The 23,737-nt window shown below is 39.6% G+C and overlaps 1 protein-coding gene across 6 annotated transcripts in view; it reads right to left on the bottom strand.

The window, feature by feature from the left end:
• ELMO1 (engulfment and cell motility 1) overlaps positions 1-23,737 on the bottom strand; it is a 525,893-nt gene that overhangs the window by 107,504 nt on the left and 394,652 nt on the right. The gene's annotated exons all lie outside the window — the stretch shown is intronic.

Raw genomic sequence — 23,737 nt, 5'->3', positions numbered from 1 at the left:
TTACACTAAGAAACTAAAAGCAACCACAGGAGAACTTCTTTAATGGGGCAGTGAATGAGCTGAAACTGCTCTAATCATGGGCACCAGTGACCTCCATTAGGACCAATCTGATAATTTACAGTCTTCATTTTACAATAGCTTTTGAAACAGGTGATTATTGTCTCCTTATAAGAAAGTCTTTCTTTTCTCGGTATTCACCGTATTATCTTTTTGTTGTTGTTTGCATACTTTCTACTCCCCCCCACCCACCTCTATTTCTTTCTTAGTCTCCTTTGCTGAGTTTTTCTCCTCTTCCTTCCCTCTAGATTTTCTTTGAACTTCTTTTCTATTTCCACTTACTCCCCCGGGGTGGTCTGATCTAGGACTTTATATGTGTGGACCACTCTCAAATTCTATCTCTTCCTTGGCCTCAGATGCATATATTGCAGTGCTCTCTCCACACCTGCACTTTTAAGTCTGTCAGACATCTCACATCCAACAGGCTCAAACTCAACTCTTCTTCCCTTGCCTCAGTCTCTTCCTCGCACATGTTCCTCATCTCTGTAAATGGTGCCATCAAAACCCAGAATCATCCTTGACTTCACTCATTCTTTCCCATCCCACACCCAATCTACCATATCCAGTCTGCATATCCTATCGGCTCTGCCTTTAAAACAAATTCAGGGCTGTGCTGCCCTGCTCTGTGGACCCAACTAGATCCATCTATGCACCGAGTAATCTGCCTGGCTCTCATGAGCACCATGAAGAAAGTGGTTCACCAGCTCCGACTGGAAGCGGGCTCAACCTCCTGAAGGGTTCCCAGGCAGCTGCAGATTTGAAACAATCCCATCTACAGAATGCTCCACAAGACCCCCTGCTGACTGGAGTATCTTCAAGTACCAATCCCTTCAGACCTCAGAAAGTGTGCTCCTTTTTGTGGTAAATGAATCTTTGGATGGTTTTCTAAACCACTTTTCATGGACCAGTGAATATTCAAAGGAGAAATGAACTTGAAGCCTGTGCACCAGCTTATCCCCATCACATGCACCATACTCTATAAACTTCTGCTTTTGTCAGTCCTTAACATCCACCTCACTGGATATTCATACATTTCTATTTCACAAGGGTAATTATTTCGTATACACTTGCAGCAGCATTCAATAACACTCTAGTGGAAAAACCCCCAAATTCAGAACATGACCGCCTTTACCAAGTTCAACCCTTTGGCCTTCGTCTAAGCCACCAGTCAGCCCTAATCTGACCTAACAGCAAGCAACAACTTTCTCATCTGTTTCATTTCACCCTTACTCCCCAGCAGGCACAGTGATCCTTTAAAGCCTGTCATACCATGCTGCTCCTGTGCTCACAACCCTCCAATGGTTCCCTGTCTCACTCAAAATGAAAGCCAAGGTGCTAACCATGGCCTACCAAGGCTGACACCCGGCTGGCTCCTGGATGCAGTCCACTACCACTCTCCTCCTTGTTCATTACCCTTCAGGCATACTGCCCTGTGGTTTTGAAACACAGCAAACTTGTTTCCGTCTCAAGCCCTTTGAGCTTACTCTTCTGTCTTCCTGAAGTGCTCTTCCCCAGTTATCATTATATAACTTCCTCTTCACAACTCCAGGGTCTCTTCACAACTCACAGGCCCCATCCATGAGCACCCACAGCTAGAGTCTCCTCTTCACAGGGCCCATCTATGAGCACTCACAGCTTCAGGGTCTTCTCCTCACAGGGCCCATCCATGAACACTCACAGCTTCAGGGTCCCCTCCTCACAGGGCCCATCCATGAACACTCACAGCTCCAGGGTCTCTGCCTCACAGGACCCATCCATGAACACTCACAGCCCCAGAGTCTCCTCCTCACAGGGCCCATCACTCACAGCTCCAGGGTCCCCTCCTCACAGGACCCATCCATGAGCACTCACAGCTCCAGGGTCCCCTCCTCACAGGGCCCATCCATGAGCAATCACAGCTCCAGGGTCTCCTCCTCACAGGACCCATCCATGAGCACTCTGACCAAAAAAAATCCTCTATCCTTCTCTAACTCTTTACCATTGTTTAATATTTTTCCATGACATTGTTACTACTTGACATAACATTATCTGTCTGAATCATTAATTGCTTGATTTCTATTATTATTATATAATTAATGATAGAAGAAATAACCATCTAACTGAAAAATGATGCTTTTAAAAAGCAGCTTAGAGATTTTTTTGAAGTAGGTGAGACATTGATGGAGAACAGTGCTACTCAAAGCATGGTTATAGAGTAGTGCAAGTGAACTGTCTTAGTCCAGTCCAGAACAAAGTAAGGAGCTTATATGAGAATGTGTGTCAATGCCCTGCTTCCTTCATTGAGAAAGTCATCCCAGGAAAAGGATATGATCTGAACTAAACTGTGTGCTTAATGACATAATTGAATTGCAATTTAGCATAAGATCCTCATCCTGCTGCAGATTAGTTACAAATAACTCACTGACCAGCATTTTGAATAACACTGATATAGATCATCTAGCTTAGTGTCTCCTGCTATTTCTTGCCTATGGTTTTGAAAACGATTTTTTAAACTCTTGACCTATCTAGAGACAATGAAATGTGCTGTGAGTTGCCCCCACCACATACATATATAAATAATATACACATTGATAACAATTTTGGAATATATGTATCGATAATGTGCAACACGGGTGATAAGGTAGGATAGATATGAAAGAAGACAAACAGATTTCTTATTAGATTCACCCTGCAATGTACATAGCATGATAATAATTTGATAAATCTGTTGGATTTAAATAAAAGTTATTTTCCACTATAATAAGCTTCCTTCAGGCTGAGAATCCACTTTCTCTCTCCTCTTATATGTCCTCAGAGGAGGACGCTACACAAAATCTCTGTTGTATGGCATGCAGTCATAACTCAGCAGATATTTACCCCATGCCTACCATGAACCAGGGGCTGGGGACACAGTGTGAACAAGACAGAGAAAGACTCTGGCTTTAAAAATTACATTTTAGTGGAGGACAGAGAAGGAAAAGTAACCAAAATTGTTTTAAATCCAACTCTGTATCTTTCAGGGGTACTATTAATGATATTAGTGACTATATAATAATGGGTGTTCACATTATCTGCTATAAAATTAGAGATTTTAGTCCACTAAAGTCCTTAAGGATTAGCAAGAGATGAGATCAAATAAACTATTATTGTAGTACTGTCTTCAGTTTCACAAATGTAATTTTTCTTTAAAAACTGCACCATTAATCCCAAGAGGACTTCTCAAAAATCTTTTTTTCTTTTTTAACAATTTGACCAGATGAATATTCTTTCCTATAAGAAATACAAAGAATCAAATGGCTTTAAAGTATTTTTCTAAGGAACCCAACATTTGAATGTCTTAATTGAAAAAAAAAAAGTTTAACACAGTGCTTTAGTAGGTTTTTAACAAAATACCCTCCTGCCCCTCTGTCCCACAGAACAATACTTGATGCTCTGAACTTGATGCAGCCAAGCACGGAGTAGTCTCTGGAGCCAGTCTTTAATTTCAACTACCTGCTTTGCATTAGCCGATAGTAGAAAATCCTGACTCAGCAGGAAAAGCTTTCATATCTTAAAAATTGTCACTTAATTAAATTAGGATTCCTAAATGGAAATGATTTTATAATCTACACTTGCAAACATGCTGCTCTTTGGTGAAATGCTTTTGAATTTTTTCCTAAAATAATCACAGTGTGCTGGACCATTTTAAGCTCTGGCGAAGAGAAATTTCTAGCTGTAGCTGGCTTCTGCTCTAGAATAGGTTCCAAACAGACCAGTGCTTCCTAAGAGCCCACCTTGGGAGTCGTGAAGGGCCACTGAAATCACAAGGGAAGTTTAAAATATATAGATTCTTAGGATTTGGCCCAGGTGACTCGATCCAGAAATAGAGGCCTGTATGCTAAGCCATAGGGTTTGAATTTTATCTAGAAAGCAATATGGGGTCATTGCAAAGTTTGAGACAGAGCATTGGCCTCATCATATTTATAATAAAATAAAGTATGAAATATGGATTAAAGGGTGAACCAAACCCAAGAAGGGAAGAGTATGTAGGAAATTCTATAGAGATCCCGGGTCAGTGGTCATGGCCTGAGCCAGAGGAGGGTGGAAAACAGATTCAGGACACTTTTCAGGAGGCAGAACTTAAGGAATTTGATGACTTATTGAATGCTTTCCATGCTCTGGCTTAAGTTATTGATTTAGAGCAATTAGCGAGGTTGAAATGGGAAGAAAGGAGACACAAATGAGAATCTAAAATTCAGGGGCCTCTTTGGTGCTGTGAAGGCCCCCTTCCTTCTGTAGAAAGGACAGCTTAGCATTGTTTGTAGTTAGAGCCAATGAACAAAAAAGTCTGAAGCAAAACTTTGGGTATTTATGTGGATAAGTTAGAACTAGAACAGTTACCAAAAATCACTGTTCTCTCCATGTCTAGAAAAGTACTACAGAAGATTGGAAAAGTGTGGGAAAATGTATTTTAAAGAATGTGCATCCCAGTATTGGTTCTAGTGGTGAAAAACCGGGGACAACTTAAGTGTCAACTCTAGAAAATTGGTTAGGTGACTTATGATACAATTATACACCAGAGTGCCATGTGGCAATTAATAAGGCTATCACTGACTGTATGTCTTGAAGTTTAAGTAAGGAAAGGGAGTCACAGAATCATTTAGATGGTGTGATTCTCTCCTCATCCACATTCATAGAAAAAAATGTCTGAGAAGACATGGACCAGAATATCAACAAAGTATTTCTCTGGATAGATGGATTAGAGGCATTTTTTTCTTTAATGATGCTTACAGCTTAATTCAATTTTCATAACAAAGCCAATTTATCACCTACACAACTAATATCCAAAGTATGATGTCTCTAAATGAGCGAAGCAGAAGACCTGCCTCCCAGGCCCATGACAAAGAGTCACCCCTGAACTGTATGAGGACGAGCTCCTGGGTGTGAAATGAGAGAGCAGAGGAAGACAGCCTCAAGAACTGGGCCTGCCGCCCTGCCCCAGGGCACTGTGCGGGAAATCCTTGGATTGTGGGAAAGCTATAAACTTGTCTGGCCACTTTAGCTCTTTCCTTTAACCCTGAAATGCTTCCAGAGTCATGCTTTACTGTGACACCTATTATTCCTGTTTCTAGGTACTCTGAAAACTAATATTTATATCTCCTGCCTTGTAGTAGAGTTATTTGTAACATCTGTTATATACTGCATTAAACTGCAAGCTCCTGGAAGGTAGAATTTATGTTTGATTAAGGTTTATATTCCCTAGAGTGTCAACAATTTGCATGCATTAGGTATTCAACATTCATAAAGGGAATTATTAATGTTTCTTATATAAGGCCCAACGGAACACATTACGTTTAGAATTTATTTTAGAAGTTTCTTCCCTTAAGAATGGATAGTCTTCCTTTTTTTTCTTTAACTAATCAGAATTACAGAAGCCATCATTTTCTTCTTTCATTTTCTTTTTTAAACCCTGGCTCTGATGGAACATAGAACTACATTTTTCCTGCTCAATCTCACTATTACTTCATTCACCTGCCACATGGTTTTGAGCTTTTATTTGAATGGACTGGTGTTTAAGCATCATGTATGTGAATTACCTCAAAGCCCATTTGGAAGTCAGGGAAATAAAAATATAAAGAGCTTAGGGGCGCTTGGGTGGCTCAGTTAGTTGAGCACTGACTCTTGATTTCGGCTCAGGTCCTGATCTCAGGGTTGTGAGATCGAGTCCTGCATCAGGCTCTGCGTTTGGCACAGAGTTGGGGAGTCTGCACAAGATTCTTTTTCTCTCTCTCCCTTTGCTCCTCCCCCCATGCATGCTCTCACTTCTCTCTCTTCTCTAAAAATTAATAAATTTTTAAAAAACATAAAGAGCTTAATCACAAATAGTTTAATGATAAACAATTAAACCATGATTGAAAATGAATTTAAAATAAAAAGCAAACTAGGGAATTTCCATCATGGCCTACTAGATACTCCAGGAAGGAGCTTGCCACAGCCGCTAACACCCCCATATCCTGGTGGTGACATCCAGTGTGCCTCAATACCCCTGCTTCAGAGATTTCAGGAGCTTTTGTTGCCTAAAACACCCCCAAGCTCTGACTATGGCCACTCACCCTCAACACCCTGGTTTCTTGGACAGACCACACCCTTCTTCCCTTTAGCCTCCTCACTAGAACCCCTGTCTCCTTGCACCTCCATCTCTATTTTCTTCATAGCACCCAACATGTCCCTGGCTGCCCAGCTAGCTCACCCCCACTGCCTCCCCCAGAGCAGGCTCTTGGTCTTCCTTATTCACTGCTCCATCCACGGTGCCTAGAAGAGGGTACTGAAGAAATACTTGTCCCGTCAAACAATGAATGAACAATTAAAGGCATTTCCCCCTCTGGGTTATAGAGAAGAAATCTTGTTCTTTCTCCCAGAAGACTATTTTCAAGCTCTGTCATGGAGAGACGTGGGGGAGGCACTGAAAGAAAAGCTCGGGGGTGGGGGAGTGGGGGAGGGCAGTGGGGGTGGATAATCTCTGAGATGTGCAACCTGATTTCCTTCATAGAGTTGTACTTTCATGTGCTTTATAGGTAAGGGTCCACTCTGTTGAAACTAAGGTTCTGCGGCTAAAATAAAATGTGAAAAGCAGTGATCAACACAAATGATAGGCCTGCAAAAGAATCCTGGCCTCTAGTTAGCACTGAAAATTGCAATCGAGTTGCTCTAAGAAACCTAATCCCAGGCACTGTGTACAGTGTACAGATGACAGGCGGAAGGCTTAAATGCTGCCGAAGCCCATTCAAAAAACAGCATTTCCTCTGCATTACCTAGTAGATCATTAGCACCTCTTTGAAGCTCACATTTGCCTGTATGATGTGACCTTAATTGGAACCAGGCATATCTCCCCACATAAGGAGTCCTGAGCTATTAAACAGATACTGCTGGAGAGAATGCTCACATTTGCATGTTTCGATCCCCCCTATATTGCCAGTGTTAGTTTTTCTTTCTTTCTTTCTCCCCCGTATAGAATGCCTTCAAAGCAAAGCTCTGAAGGAAAAATGAATACAGCTCATTTATTTTTAAACTCTGCAAAATCATCCCAGGCAGGCAATAGAAAGAAAAAGAGGAAAGTGCTTGGTGTAATAGAGTCATATATATATATATATATTTTTTTTTTTTTTTCCTGCAGCACCTCCATTAAATCTCGGGACCTCTGGCTGCCTTCCTTTCAGGATACAACCTCATTCAAATCTTACATTATCTTGCCTACTTCCAGACGTTCATTATTGTGGAAGTCATGCCATAACGGCATTCCGCCAATGTGAGTTTTAATGTCACTTTTATACAACCTAACTGTAGGCCTTGGAAACCGTTTGTGAAGTGGGAATCAGACCTCAATCTGATCTGGTCAGCTCAAAGGTTATTTATATTTGGAATCCTTTGTGTAGCACTGAATATTAAGACCACAGGTCTTTCAAGTAGGACTCCCGAAAACTCGATCCATACCCATTGCTCCCCCCAGTCTTGCTGTTTCAGATGACAAGAACACTCTTTCTCAAGGCAGAAGTAGCAATGGGAACTACCGGTCTGCAGGTCCACAAGAAGGCTCTTTCTTCTCTCAATCGATAATGATGAGAGACCTAGTCTCTAAAACTTTAGATGTAAATGATAAATGATTTGGGTAGCGTGTTGATATTAATATGAACAGTCTCCTCTTTCCTGCATGTAGGATTAACGTTAGTGAATTGAATGAATGTGCCATTTGACAGTTTTGAACAAAGAAGTGGTAAAAAGGGATCACCGAAGACTACAGAGAAATAATGAAAGGAAACTTTGGCCATGAGACAAATTATTCTACAAAAGGGACCAGAATAGAAACTCTAGTTAGAATTAGGGCCAGTTTTATTTAAGAGACCCATTAACCATCTGGAAAACATGATAAGCAGCATGTTGATTAAATCGGCGAGCTGTTCCAAATGGGCTGGCTGTCTAGAACCTGGAAAGAAAATCTAAGGTGTGGAGGATGTTTAGAAATACGAATGGAGAATAATAAGGCAACAATGGCCAGGTATAACTCACTTGTCTCTAACTTATACTCCCATATATTTATAGATAGCCTAAGGAATAAAAGTAGCAGCTAGCGTTCTCCCAAGGATTCACTAGAGGAAATTAATACAAATGCGTCTGGCCTCTCTTCTTCTTTGGAAATTAATACTAAATTAGATTTACAAGAATTTCTTCTCATGCTGCCTCTGTTTTCTGTAACATTCAGGGATGTATAATCTAGGTCAATAGTTTCCACACTTGAAGATTTTAATCACTGGGCTGCTTGTTAAAGAAGGAATACATATGTCTGAGCCACACACTTGAGATGGAGTCCGGCAATATGTGCCATTAAGTGCCTCGATGAACTGACACTGGCATCCGTTTTCAGCCCCTGGCTCTTGGCGAAGTAACTTTAGGAGATTTGTTAAGTTGCCACTAGGGGGAGTGTTGACCAAACTTTATGTTTCTGGTAAAGGGAGGGAGGGAGGGTGCCAACCGCACCCTGAGGATCACTGGTAACACCAAAGACCTCAGGTTTGGAGAAGAACATGTCCTCACTAGTACCTTCTCCCTTCACCTCTCCTCTGTACCCCCTTCAAGGGAACGGGAAGTATACAAACTACTCAGTGAACACCAGAGGGTTTTGCAGCATTCTCAGTCTTGATAGGCTATATGCACGTCATGCTTTTTGTTTGTGCTTTCCTGGTTAAATGTTTTTCTATTATTTTATATTAAAATTTCTCCAGTTACTTTCATAATTTTATGGTCTAGTTACAAAAGACCGCATTCCTCACTGAGGAATGTTTGGAAGACACCCCCAAAACACGGAGGAGACGATAAAGATCACTTGTAATCCCTACACCCCAAAAATGAGTGTTAACATTGTGGTGCAGTCCAGAATCATTTCAATTCATAATTACATGCTTTTTCCTAGATCAAATCATTCTATTTTTGTATTTTCCCACCCAAATGGTAATATCATCAGCACACTCCCATGACATTAGTCTTCTTAAACTCTGTCTCCTATCAAAGAGTATCTTTCCACATTTCTGATTTCCTTTTGATAAACTACTTGATTTGGAATAAGAGGGTCAAGGATCATATAAATTTTTAAGTTCTTGATACACATTGCCATTTTCAGGAAGATCACACAAATACATGTTTCAACCAACGAAGCAACAGAATTTGCTCTGCTGGCAATTTGTATATTTTGCCTCAAATACATGCATACTTAATGGCCTATAATTATTTCACTTGTGTGTGTGTGTGTGTGTGTGCAAACTAACTGAGCTTTACCCAGTATGTTGCATATTGCCACCCATTGAACTCATTAACGATGTTTTAGCTACCTCCATGCCTGTTTCAGTATCATTTTCAATTATAAATTTGTTAATTCACATTTCCTCTGTATTTTCTTTGACAAAATTGTCACTGGCTATTCATTAATAGAAGGAGTTCTTGGGAGGCACCTGGGCGGGTCAGTCAGTTAAGCATCTGCCTTTGGCTCAGGTCATGATCCCAAGGTCCATGATCCCAGCCCTGCATTAGGCTCCCTCTCTTTCCTGCTCCCTCTGCTTGTGCTCTCTCTCTTTCTCTCTCTGCGTCAAATAAAATCTTTAAAAAAAAGGAGTTCTTGGATTTATTTAAGATTCTATTAGTTCTCTGTTTTCTAGTTTATTATCTTTATTATATCTTTCCTCTTGCCTTCTTTGCTCTTTTATTTTCTAATTTGAGTTAAATCTTTGGTTCACGTATTTTCATTCTTTTTATAAAAATAATAATTTTAAAAAGAATGATTTTTAGGGCTCTTCCATTTGAGGACTTTGGCTGTATTGTGTAAGCTTTCTCATATCACCTTTTCATGGTCATTGTTTTCTAAATAGCCTCTAGCATAAGTTTTGCTTTCTGTTTTGATTCAGTAGTTACTGAAAAGCCAGTGGCTTTAGGAATGTATTAAAGACTTTTGGCCATGTAAGTGAGATATTTTTAAAAAGTTTCATGGATCCTTAGAAAAGAAGGTATACTTCCAGTGGAAGATACCAACTCAACATGTACCTATTGGTTAATGCTTATTAATTATAAGGTGTTCTATGTGTTATATTTGAAATATAACAATAATGCAATGATGTTTTCTCAAAGCTGTATTTTTGTCCATTTCTCTTTTTATTTCTAGTTTTTCCTTTTCATTTTGATGATATTGATATGTTCTGAAAAAAGATTTATGACTACTCTATTTGTAAATCAGTTTGGATGTTTCCTCTATGAAATGATTCTTCTTGCCAGCTAAAGCTTTTTGGCTTAATTTCTTCTCTGATGTCCATATTGCCATTCCTATGTTTTTCTTATTTGTGTGCTGAATTTTTCCCTTTAAATATTTTTTTCTATCATTTCCTTGAATAATTGTTTGGTGAGTAAAACATGATCTATATCGTGTTTCAATCCAATTTAAGATCTTTATCTCTTCACAGGTCTCACCTCATATGTTCATGGTCACAGTGGATAGTTTTTGTCATCTTCCATTTCTGCTCTGGCCCTATGCTTTCACCTGGCACACATCAGAACCACCTGAGGAAGTTGGTGGTGGTGGGGTGTGTGCATGTTTTTAAATACACATAACTAAGACTCACTTGCAATTCTGGTTTATAAAGTTGGGACTGGGTTTTTTTCAGTTTTAATAGAATCAACAGGTAAAAATCACCAAAGGATGAGAATCACTGCTTTAAACATTTCCAAAACAAACTCTAAATTGTATTTCTCCAATAATTAAAGTCAAGGATATACACACTTTCCTATTATATTGATAGTATTTCATGGCATTTTATTTTTTATCATTATTTTATCAAGATTTATATTTTTAAAGAATCAATTTTGATGTTTAAAATAAAATAAACATAAGTATAAAATTTATACTAAAATATGTATAGAAAAATATCATATTAAAAATAAAAGTCCTGGGCAGCCTGGGTGGCTCAGCGATTTAGTGCCGCCTTCAGCCCAGGGCCTGATCATGGAGACCTGGGATCGAGTCCCACCTTGGGCTCCCTGCATGGAGCCTGCTTCTCCCTCTGCCTGTGTCTCTGCTCCTCTCTCTCTCTCATTCTCTCTCTCTCTCTCTGTGTCTCTCATGAATAAATAAATAAAATCTTTAAAAAACAATAAAAATCCTTTTCTGGGTTCCCCAGCCTCATTTTCTAGAGTTATCCACTGCCTTATTCATTTCTTATTCATTTTCCTATATATATGCAAACACATACAAATCTATTCATACTCCCAAAACATAGACATGTGTGAGTGTGCGCGCGTGCACACACACACACACACACACACACCCCATGGGTCATATGCTGTATATTATCCTACTGCTTTCTTTGTTCACTGAGAAATATTTCTTGGTCATTTTTCCTTGTCAGATACATATACAGTTCATTCTGTATAATAAACTCGTATTATCATAATTCATTTAGACAGATGCCACTTGGTATCAGACACGATATCTTGGTTTGGGAAAGCCCACGCAAGTGTAACATATGGTGCTCTTCACCATGGGATATTTTTTCAAATGAACTAGTTACAGAATAGTGGCCTAGGATTTATTTCACTTGAAGCTTACAATTCTGTTATTAACTAGGTAACACTGTTCAATATGATTTCCTATCTTGTAAGCTTTTCCCTGTTTTCTAAGATCTTTGAGACCAAAGTCTAGATCATATTCTCTTTGGATTCCTCTGATTTACCAAAACACAGTGCTAGGCGCTTACTATTCACGTGACAAATGTTTTTTATCAATGAATATTGATGACAGTGCAAAACAACCACACTTCTACTCTTCTGAAATAAGAGCTAAACCATTTCCTGTTTTCTTGGCTACATGAACAAAAACCAAACCCAAATGAGTAGGTATGTGCTTGTGCAATGTCAGAGCTGTCATTCAATCTAGAATCCTTCTTCCTCTAGAACTCTGCTCTTTGGGGTCAGAAAGAAGCAGTGGCCACTCAGAAGATGTGGATGCACAGTGTAAGGTTGCTCGTGCAAGGAAACATCAGAGGAGAAACCAGGAGCCCGCCCAATAGAGCTGTACACCGGGATGGGCATAGCATTCCAGTTGCTATTACCAAGGGACTGGCTGGCCCCAGGCAGAGATTCCTCCTGCAACTTCCTACAACTCACTGGTGAGGCTGTGGCTCTTACAATATGAGAATAATTTCAACTAAAGGGAGCTTAAAAAAGACTACCTGGAGAGAGGCCTTCTTTAGCAAAGAACGGAAGGTCTAAAAATATTGAATTTCACCAAGCATCGTCTAAGAGAATGCGATAATTATCTCCAAGTACTTAACGGGCCTTAGCACCAAGGTGAGACATGAACTGTTTAAAGTGCTTTATGGAGGTGTGAGAAAGTCTTGGCAGTTAGTGGTAATTAAATTAAGTTGAGTAAAATTATATTTCAGATGGGGATCTAGGAAAGTTTCCCTTGTCTGTTAAACAAGTATCCCAAAGGATATGTTGCAATCATTTCAAGTCAAACTGAGGCAGTTATTAGAGAACATCAGAGAAAGAATTATCTTAAATGGGGGTGAGGGAGAGTTAAGTAGGGAGGAGATAGCTGGTTTATTAGTCACATTGTCCCTTTTGCTTATAAGCCTTGTAAATACCTCACTTCCAATGCTAGCTGGGAAGGAAAGATCATGGAGATTCCAGTAACTCAGAAAAGCAATATCACTGAGAGATCTAAGCTGGGCATTATTTACCCACCAAATTTACTCTTTGAAATGTGTTTGGTCAGCTGTGTTTGGCTTCTGTGACTAGCTGTATTTGTCCAAAGGCTAATTAGCTCGAAGGGTAAAAAGATCAGTGAGTTAATCCATAATCTCAAGTGACTGATGAAATCTAACTGCCAACTGGTGCTGGAGCAGATACTTTTTTAAGGATTAATAAGGCATGCCAGCTATTCTCAAATATTAGGCTTTGCTAGAATAAGACAGGATACAACAAGAGAAAAGACAACGCTAGATTTAAAGTCTTTCTAACATTTATATGGTAATTTCACAAACAAATCTTACAGAATTTCAAGGGACATGTGTGTAGTACTTTGCTAGGTGACTCACAGGTCTGAGGTGGCCTTAGGCAGAGTTTCTTCTTTTTGGTTCCTCAATAATACAATGAACATTTCATTGTTGAACATTTACTATGTGCCAAGCACTGGGTTTTACATCTGAACTCAGTTGGTCCTTGCCATAACCTAACAAGGCAGGTGCTGTTACTCTTCAATTTAATAAGTGAGGCCATTCAAGCCCCAAAGTCATATGGCTAGTAAAATTTAAACCCAAGGGCTCTGGCTCCAGAGTTTTTGATATTAACTGCTCTAGGGGGAAGGAAAGGTCAGGATCAAAGTCTCCCTGGGTCCAGTTCTCTGTCTTTAGATTCATTCTGATAACTTGTGCTCTGATGGGCTATGTCATGTAGTAATTTCAGAACACAGCTAAACATAAAAGTCACTGGGCTTTGGAAAGTTCATTAAAAGAACCTGTGCTGGGACGCCTGGGTGGCTCAGGGGTTGAGCACCTGCCCCTGGCTCAGGGTGTGATCTGCGGTCTCAGGATCGAGTCCCACATCAGGCTTCCTGCCTAGAGCCTGTTTCTCCCTCTGCCTACATCTCTGCCTTTCTCTATCTGTGTCTTTCATGAATAAATAAATACAATCTTAAAAAAAAAAAAGAATCTGTGCTTTTCAGCACACTGTATTTATTTGTTAGGGCTTTGGTCAGAAAGTACAAAGTACCACAGACTGGGTGGCTTAAACAACAGAGACTTATTGCCTTCTCATGTTGGAGGTCAGTAGTCTGAATGTCTGAATACAAGGTATCAGGAGGGTTGGTTCCTCTTGAGGGCTGTGAGGGGGGGATTTGTCCCAGGCCTCTCTCCTTGTCTTGTAAGTGGCCCTGTGTTTTTTCAATGTCTTATCTCAAGGCATGTCTATCTCTGTGCCTGAATTTCTCCTTTCTATTGGGACACAAGCAGATTAGAGCTTATTCTAAGGACTTCATTTTAACTTGACTACCTTTACAAAGACCCTATCTCCAAACAAGGTCATATTCTGAAATATTGACCAGCATCTCAGTTTTGGAGAAAGAAAGAATTCAATCCTAAACATGTATCAAGTCAGGTGTCAACATCCATTTGTGGGGTGCAATCCACCAACAGTGCGGCCAGAGGCAGCACAGGCTCCCATCAGTTCTGCAGGGACGTCCTAAAAAGCCCAACCTTCTACCTCTTGGAAGGGCACTGCTGTTCTTTCTTCCCCCAGCTGGCCAATAGAAGGGCCAAAGTAGGAGCTTGTGAAGGAATTTTCTGATCTGTAAGACTGAACCCAGACATTTAAGGCCACTCTTTGACATTGCCCTGTTAGAGAACATTGACGTCAGCTACCCATCAAGGCTGTGGGGGAACAGCTTGAGTGAGGGCTGAGGTAGTCACATGGGGCTCAATTTGCTCCATGAAAAAGGCAAGCTCCCCATCCATCATAGGATGGCCTTAAACTGTGGAAAGTCACATCCCTGATCCTGTCTTCAAAGGCAGTGGTCTCCTCCCTAATTTGAAAAAAAAAAAAAATCTATGTATACCTTCAACGTGCACATTTTTAAATTGATGGCTGAAATTTTTTTATCACATTTGGAATACTTGCAAAGAATATAATTTTCGGCATATTATAATATTGATATAAAAATAAAAAATAAAACGGTTACATCACATTTTAAAACATATCCTTGGATATATATTCAATAGGGTTTTTATACCCATAATTACTCATTTAAAAATATATGAATAAGCTCTTTTTTAATAGTTGGAAATTTTACATCATTTTTCTCCTTTAATAACAGGTCTGCAAACTTTCTCTGTAAAGGCCAAACACTATTTTAGGCTTTCCAAGCAGTCTCTGTCATAGCTACTCAACAATGCCACTGTAGCACGAAAGCAGTCATAAACAGCACATAGATGAATAGGCATGGCTGGTGTCCCAGCAAACTTTGTATACAAGAATAGGCAGTGGGCTGGATTTGGCTCATGGGTCATTGTTTGCCATCCTGCCTTAGAACTCAAATTCCCATTCTACTTCCCATTGTTCCCATTCTACCTCAATTCTACTCATACAGAATTTTAGCATGATAGAATTCTATGCTTCAAAGTCAACTGTTAATCATACTATTATACGTCTCTTGGTATACATACATATATATATATATATATATATATATATACACACACATACACACTAAAATCTCATTTAAAATACATTTTCTGTGAACAGGAGGCTATAATAAAAATATTCTTTTTTAAAAAAAATTTTTATTTATTTATGATAGTCACACAGAGAGAGAGAGAGAGAGGCAGAGACATAGGCAGAGGGAGAAGCAGGCTCCATGCAGGGAGCCTGACGTGGGATTCGATCCCGGGTCTCCAGGATCGCGCCCTGGGCCAAAGGCAGGCGCTAAACCGCTGCGCCACCCAGGGATCCCTAAAAATATTCTTCTTCATTGAGTATAACAGTACAATTTTAATATGAAGTAATTGAAATAAATACATTACAATGTTGGTGATTATTAAACTGAAGAGAAAGATTTCATCGGGACTCCATTTCTTATTAAGATGGGAACGCATTTATGGATCTTTACTTAAAGGATCTGTCACATGCCTCTGTGTGGCTCTAGAGAAGGCTTCCACACATTGGGCCACACACCATTGTGAGATCCGATGGAGGTGAGAGGAGGCCTTTCTTTTGTCAAGAGGGAGCAGGCCGCTGGGAGGGTCCCAAGAGCCCTCTCAAGATGGTCCGTTTTGAGGTACAGGTGGAAACTGAGAATGTGGAAATGGATCACTTTAAAACTAGCCATGCCTGACTTCCCCTTGAAAAGTCTTCCCACTCTTCAGGGGAATGAGCACCCCAGACTGAAGTCTACTTTTCTAATGCATTAGTTATAAATCAGGGTATAAGTGGTGGGGCTGAAATGGAGGTATTAGATGTCAGTAAGAGGAACACAGGCTTGGGAATCAGACACACCTGAATTTGAATCTCACTCTACCACTTACAGGAAGGATAATAAGCTAACTCTCGGCATCTGTTTCCTTACCTGTAAAAAGGGTATATAATGCCTTTAAAGATTGCTCTTAACGCTGCAATGAAATGTATTAGGAAAAAGGACAGAGACCGAGAATGGGCACTAAAGCCTCCCTGAATCTCGCCCTCTGTCCTTTGAGTATTGGGGGATGCACTCTTTGATAAAAATCTGTATCCTACGATGGTGTAGTGTGTGTGTGTGTGTGTATATATATATATATATATATATACACACACACATATCCATGTATATACATCTCCTATATATACATACATTTTCATCGCATATATATATATATATATATATATATATGCAATGAATATTATTGAGCCATAAAAAAAGACCAAGGAAATTCTATCATTTGTGATAACATGGATGGACCTTGCAGGCATGATGCTAAGTCAGACAGAGACAAATACCGTATGATCTCACTTATATGTGGAATCTAAACCAACCAACCACACCAACAAAATACCAAACTTATAAAAAAAGAGACAGATTAATGGTTGCCAGAGGTAGAGGGTGGGGAGAAGGAGTGTGCTCACAAGGTACAAACTGCCAGTTAAAAGATAGGTGAGTACTAGGGTCGTGATGTACAACTAATGACTATAGTTAGCACCGCTGTGTAGTTTACAGCAAAGTTATGAACGTACATCCTAAGTGTTCTCATCCAAGAAGAATTTTTTTCTTTTCTTTTTATTGTATCTATGTGAGAAGATGGATGTTAGCCGAACCCACTGTGGTAATGATTGCACATGTTTAAATCAAACCATCACGCTGTACTCCTTAAACTTACAGTGATGTATGTCAATTATTTCTCAATAAAACCAGGGGAAAAAACTGTATCTTGACAGACCACTGTATGCAGTAATTTTAAAATAACAGCCACATTAATAATAATAATAATAATCAGGGATGCCTGGGTGGCTCAGTGTTTAAGCATCTGCCTTCAGCTCAAGGTGTGATCCCGGGATCCCAGGATCCGAGTCCCACATCTGGCTCCCCTCAGGCAGCCTGCTTCTCCCTCTGCCTGTGTCTCTGCCTCTTTCTCTGTGTCTCTCATGAATAAATAAATAAAATCTTAAAAAAAAAAAAGAGAGAAGAATTTAAAAAAAAAAACAGCTTGGAAAATACCATTAAAAGGACCTCTTCATATATAAAGTGCCTAGCACAACGAAGGCACAGTTTTTATAAGCATCAGGCAAGTGTTTCTGACATTGATCTGGCCTTGAAGCCAGTGACTGGGAGGGAGCCTGTACAACTACACCAGGGATGGGAGAGAGAGCGCCACACACTGTTGGTTTGATTACTGCATAGTTACTACAGTGCTCAGAGGGCTACGAGATTTCCCCACCCACTGCTACTCAGACCTCTAAGCGGGTGACATGGAATTACAACAGTTCTCTATCACCATAGTTGCAAATTCTACCTCCCCTGACAATTCTAACAGTTCAGAAACCTTTGGTAAAGTGAACATTTTTGGGTTCACCTATGTTTCATCTCCTAAACTGCTCTGCAAAAAGTAGGAGAGTGGATAGCTCTTGAGTTTGCTTTTATGGTTCTGATTTTTCATTATTTACATTTACCTCTGTACCATCTAGGCCATATAAAGTAGCACACCGAGGGGAACAAAGGCAAAAATCAAGGGCAGTTCTTGGCCAATTTGTTTTTATCAATTACTTTCAGGTTGTTTTGAAAGAACTCTTACAGAAGCCCAACTTTTAAGAAGTGGATATTTATTCTTTATGTAAATGGCAGGAGAATGAATGCTTAAGTGAATATACAAATAAATTAGTGAATACAGTTGACCCCTGGACAATGTGGAGGTTAGACACACCAACACATTTGAAAAGCTGTATATAATTTTGACTCCCCCACCCAAACTTAACTACTAATAACCTACTGTTGTCCAGAAGTCATACCGATAACATAGTCAGTTAATACATATTTTCTATGTTATATGTATTACATATACTGTATTCTCACAGTAAGCAAGTTGGAGAAAAGAAAATGTTATTAAGAAAATCATTAGGAAGGGCGCCTAGGTGGCTCAGTCGGTTAAGCAGTTAAGTGTCTGCCTTTGACTCAGGTCATAATCTCAGGGTCCTGGGATCAAGCCCCATGTCTGACTCCCTGCTTAGCAGGGAGCCTGCTTCTCCCTCTCCTCCCTGCTCATGCTCTCTCTTGCTATCTCTGTCTCTCTCTCTCTCAAATAAATGAATAAAATATTTTTTAAAAAAGAAAATCTAAGGAAGATGGTACTGTACTACTTACAGTACTGTACTGCAAAAAAAAATCCACCTATAAATGGATTCAAACCTGTGCTCTTCAAAGGTCAACTTCTATAAAAAACTAGTTTGTTGGGAATTTTGTTATCATGGCTTCTAAATTCTGGGCAACTTTGAGGCTAATGATTGCATGAAAAATAAACCTTTCTGCAGGTTAAGCCATAGACACTCACAGGTGATTTATGTTCATAGATAATACCAAGGCCTAGAACTGATACAGAGCAAGTATTTTGCAAATAGTGGTTATTGACTGAATTGAGAGAGCAAGAAAAATGTAAGCACTCTCCCTTGTTAACAGACATATTAACAAGTCAATTAATTCCTCTGAGACTCAGTTTCTTCACCTGTAACAAGGTAACTGCATGTTGCAATCCTTCCCTCCCCACCCAAGGGCCCACTGAGCCCAGATGAGGGCCCTATGAAGCCACCACCAGAGCACTCAAGTTGTCACCAGATGGAATTATCTTGCCATTTCAGGACTCCAGGATTCTTTAAGATCTAGGATGTGACAGGTTTATAGTAAATAGATAACCAGACGTAACAAAGGAAGACATCACCCTTTCTCCTTTCTTGACAGAATATAGAATTCAGGGGTGTAGAGTGCACAGCTAAGGGGAATGGGGGAGACAAGAAAGCTATCAAGAAGTAGTTGGGAACGTCCATATGGAAGAACCAAAGATATGCATGTTTTCCAAAATTTTATTATGTCTTCATGAAGAAGAAAGACAGAGTTGGGGCAAGATGGTTAAAACCTGGCAATCCAGAAAGATTTATGGGCCATATGCAGAGACCAAGAACATCTTGACTTACAAATGTAAAAGGGACCAATTATTTATGACAGGTCACAGCCTTCCTGAATGCCACAAGGCATCTGCCAAGAAGCACAATATCATTTGATCTTGACTGGCTTCCAAAATCAGGAACGCATACATCATTACCCTGGAGCTTCTGGGACTCTTGCTCTAAAAACATGTTTCCAGTGATTCCTCCTCTATAAACAAGGCTGAGTTGTTAAGAGATATTAGATTTGAAGTAATATTACTATTATTATATATTTATATATAAATATATATTTATTTATATTTTACCTTAAGTACAATCCACAGAGTACATGGGATATGTTAATTTGTTCTCTAAATATTTTTATATATCTGATAGGATAGATATTATCTATATTTTATACATGAGAAAAGTGATAGTAAAGATTGGAGAGGCAATACGGCAAAGACCTACATCTTACTAGTGGCTAAGCTGGGACTTTATCCCAAGCTCTTTGTTCTAAGGGCAGCGTCCTTTTTCCCTCTGGTGCTAGGAGGGCTGAGGTAGTCTCTGAGGATTTAGGAAACTGATCTGAGAGCAGATGGCACGTGCCCTCCTAGCACTCCAGCTGTCCAGAGACACAGCCAAAGAGCTGAGCTAAACATTCTCTGAGATACAAAAAAATAAATGGCTTCTACCCAAGAACATAATCATACTATTTTCTTCTTACACAATGTATTCACTCATCACTTACACAGACACCATAATTTAATTTTCACTCACCAACAGCCTTGCGAGAAGTGCACCTTTACTTCCATTTTTATAAATGAGAGAGCTAAGGTTCAAAGGGTTTAGAGAGTCATCTACCTAGCTCTCAAGAAATTTTATGGAGGATAGAGGGATCTATCCTTAAAGTGGTCTTTGCAGAGCTTCTTGGGCCCACTTTGCAGAGATGTTTGAGCCTGGCTTATAGAATCCAGAGTGAGGGCTTTTGTCCACTGACCCACTCCGTTCTCTAAAGCTGGAAGGGTGTGGGTATCAGGAAGAGAGGGCCAATGGACAGTACCAACATAGGATCCCTAGAGCCCAAGCCTTCGGTTGAATCCTTAACATTAAGTAGTCTAGATCGATGCTTAGTACCAGTGTTGGTGGTGTTCAGACCAGTTCTTTCTTTGATATCATTCTTTGTAGATGATAAAGCTCCTATAATGCATATTTCACATTGTTGAACCATTAGACACGAGTGAGCTCCATCTTAGCTGCTAGGACCTGTGGCCTGGCTGGCTCTACTTAGAAATGATTTGCCCAAAGGGTAAGTCTGTCAGTATGGGCTGCCAGCATGAAGGCCTGAGTTCCATTAGCTGATGGGTGCTTCATTCCCACCAGGCAAATGGATGTTAGAACTGCCCCAGATGCTATCTCAAATGTTCAGCTATAAAAATTCCAACCAAGTCAGAATGAAACTTTATTTCATTATGCTTCCAGGTCTGGGAATGATGCCAGTGAACTGCTCTCCTTGACAGGTCTCTCATCACTTATAGCTCAAAGGAAAGGAAAAGTGAGCTCCCAAAGTGCCAGGCTGCAGCCCTCCTTGTCAGATGGCAACACCTCCATGGAACAGCTGAGCAAGAGGATGAGTAAAGAACTGACGTTCCCTTATCCCTGAAACTCTGCATACTGATGATAATTCCCTGTATGTTCCTTTTCAAAGTCTTGCACAATGCACAGAGCTGAGAAAAGGACATAGGAGAGGGATGAAAAATCAGTTTCTGCAGTAAGCCAGTTCTGATTGCTTGGTAGTGGCTGACTTAGTGCTGTGTTAAGATGGATTCTGAGGCTCCATCTAGGTACAGTGGGAATGATTGCCGCGATCAGTGAAATACGAGCCTTAGAGAGCAGATTGTTTGAAAGCTTGACTTTGGAAATCACCAAGTCTAAGCTTCACTCTACCCATGTGCTGTGGAGCATAAAGGTTAAATGATTTACAAAATTCAGTTGCTAAACCATAGACAATAATCCAAGGCCCTAGATTGTGGATTACTGCTCTCTCATCTATACAAGTACTTTTCTAGCCCTAGATTTCTAGAATATCATAGATTGTTTGAAATTAGCTAGCAAATTAGTGGACTTCAAAGTCCTGTGGCATTCAAAGACAATTGCCGTAATGCTAATTTCACTTACGTAATATATAGCTACTTCCCAGTGTTGCTGTGCTCACTGAAATCCCACAGCACTTCTTTCCACTCATGATAGTCCTTGGCGTGGCCAAGTCCCAGCAGATTCACAAAGCAAGTATCTCGCTCTTAGGTTCAACCCTGCCTATAGTTTAACCTACTTGGTCTGCCAGTGTTGCCTCAGTAAAGACGATAAAGTCCTGCCATGAAAAGAAAGAAGTTGCAAAGGAGCCATACAACTTAATCCAAAACGCATTTGTTGAGTGCTTAAGTGCACAAGGCATTCTCCTTGGGAATTCTGTCCAATGTGCAGGTAATGGGTATAGTTGGACCAGAAGGCATCCCTGTCATTAGGGATGGTATTGCACTGTGTGGATTTTTTTTCTCCCTCTCTCAATGTTTTGTGAGATTTCTAAAAGACTTCTTTATTAACTGAAGGTTTAAGAGGACCAAACTTAAGCTGAGCTCTATCCTTCCATTTGCAGATTTGGCTGCAATTGTCAATGTCAGGACATCTCTAGGAGGCTGGGACTGGATTCCTCTAAGAAAGCTCCACAGCATGATTTTGATCTAGTTTACTGAAAACGTTGATTACATTTTCATAATTAGTTTTACATTAAAAAAAAAAAAACCTTGGGGGAGTGGATAAATAGAATAACATATGATGTTGAAGGTAAGGATTTTAAGACCAAATTAACTGTAAGAACTATTTAGTCAATATTTTCTAGCTAAACAAAATTTGCAGAATTGAATAAGACGACAGCAATTAAATCATCCCTTTGCCTCAATTTATACTTGTCTTCATAAAGAATTATCTGTTTGCAGCAGAGTTACCCTCTCAATCAAGGTTTGCATAGCTTAATATTAAAACTAAACCCATGTTTCCTGAACATACTGAGTTGACGGAGGTGGTCCAAAGTGTGGTGAGAGGCGGGGGCACAATATCTAGGGACAGAAAAATACCACAGATGGTGAATGTTGCTTTCTGCAATTGGAAAAAAAAAATAGCACACCTTTTAATTCCCCATGCCAAACAGAGTAATGGAAAAAACAAGATTTAGCTACATGTTGGGTTTTCTATGTACAATGGTTAAGGGCAAAAGTAAACAAATTTGTGAATACTAATATTTTGTTTCTCTCTCTGTTGTCAGGGCAAGTGTCTTCCAGATATTTCACGGAGATGAAGAAGAGATGCAGGTGCCATGACATGATGATGAGGTGGGAGTCACTGGCCTGTTGTATCAGGAAAGTTCTTTGGAGCCCAGTACTGTGCTGTCTATCATAGACTAGTCACTAACCACATATGGCTATGGACACCTTGAAATATGTGGCTAGTATGATTGCATAATTGAATTACAAATTTTATTTAATTTTAGCTCATTTAAATTTAAAAACTGATAACTTCAGTTATTGAAAAACTTTTATGTACATTCAGAACACGTTGGGTATGTGAATCTACATTTTTAATGGTAAATTTTATGAAAAACAGATTTCCTGTGAAAATTTAGTAACCAAATTGAGTTTTGCTGTAACTGCAAATTACACGTTGGATTTCAAAGACAACATAAGAGATTGAATATAAATATTTTGTTAATAATTTTGTAGTTGCATGTTGAAATATTTTGGGCATGCTGGGTTAAATACATACATTATTAACATTTCTAGACCTGCTTTTTTTTTTTTTTACTTTTTAAATGTGATTACTAAAAAAATCAAAATTACATATGTAACTTGTATTATATTTCCACTAGACAGTTTTGGTCTAGAAAGAGATCTACCATATTATCCCTGTAGGACATTATTTTTTGAATAGCTATTGAAATTGTCTTTTACACATTCACATACCTGGTGTAATAGTAGAAAGTGCATAATATTAGGCATGTACAGCAAAGAACCCGTGTTTTTAAAACCTGCTACTGAGACCCCTACAGATCCTTTTTCCATCTAGCCATGCCATCTTGCTTGTATGCTCTGATCTGCTATTTCTTTACATGTCAAACTGAAAACTTCAAGGACATCACTAGTTTTCCTTTTTCCATCTAGTGATCTAACTCCTTTCCCTCCATTTTTCATTCCTAAGTCTTCAGTGGGAATGGCAGTTTTTAAAACAGATAGAAATGGAGATGCTCTGAAGTAGGGAGTAAAGGATCCACTCACATCCCGCCACACACGCATTGCCCCAGTTCCATCAATGGCCCCCAACTCTGAGAGGCATGGTTTGCAAACTATATCACGATCAATGATTTTCAGGTCTCATCTTTTGAATCTTCAGTTGCTCCATCAATGTTTGTCCTCTGCCACTAGCTGGAATCTCTTTCTGAGCTGGGTCTATTAACAGGGTCTTGAGAAAGCATGGTAGC

The sequence above is a fragment of the Canis aureus genome, chromosome 18, assembly GCF_053574225.1.
Source record: "Canis aureus isolate CA01 chromosome 18, VMU_Caureus_v.1.0, whole genome shotgun sequence".
Classification (NCBI taxonomy): domain Eukaryota; kingdom Metazoa; phylum Chordata; class Mammalia; order Carnivora; family Canidae; genus Canis; species Canis aureus.
The sequence above is the reverse complement of the archived record's forward strand: the minus strand, read 5'-3'. Positions and strand labels throughout refer to the sequence as shown.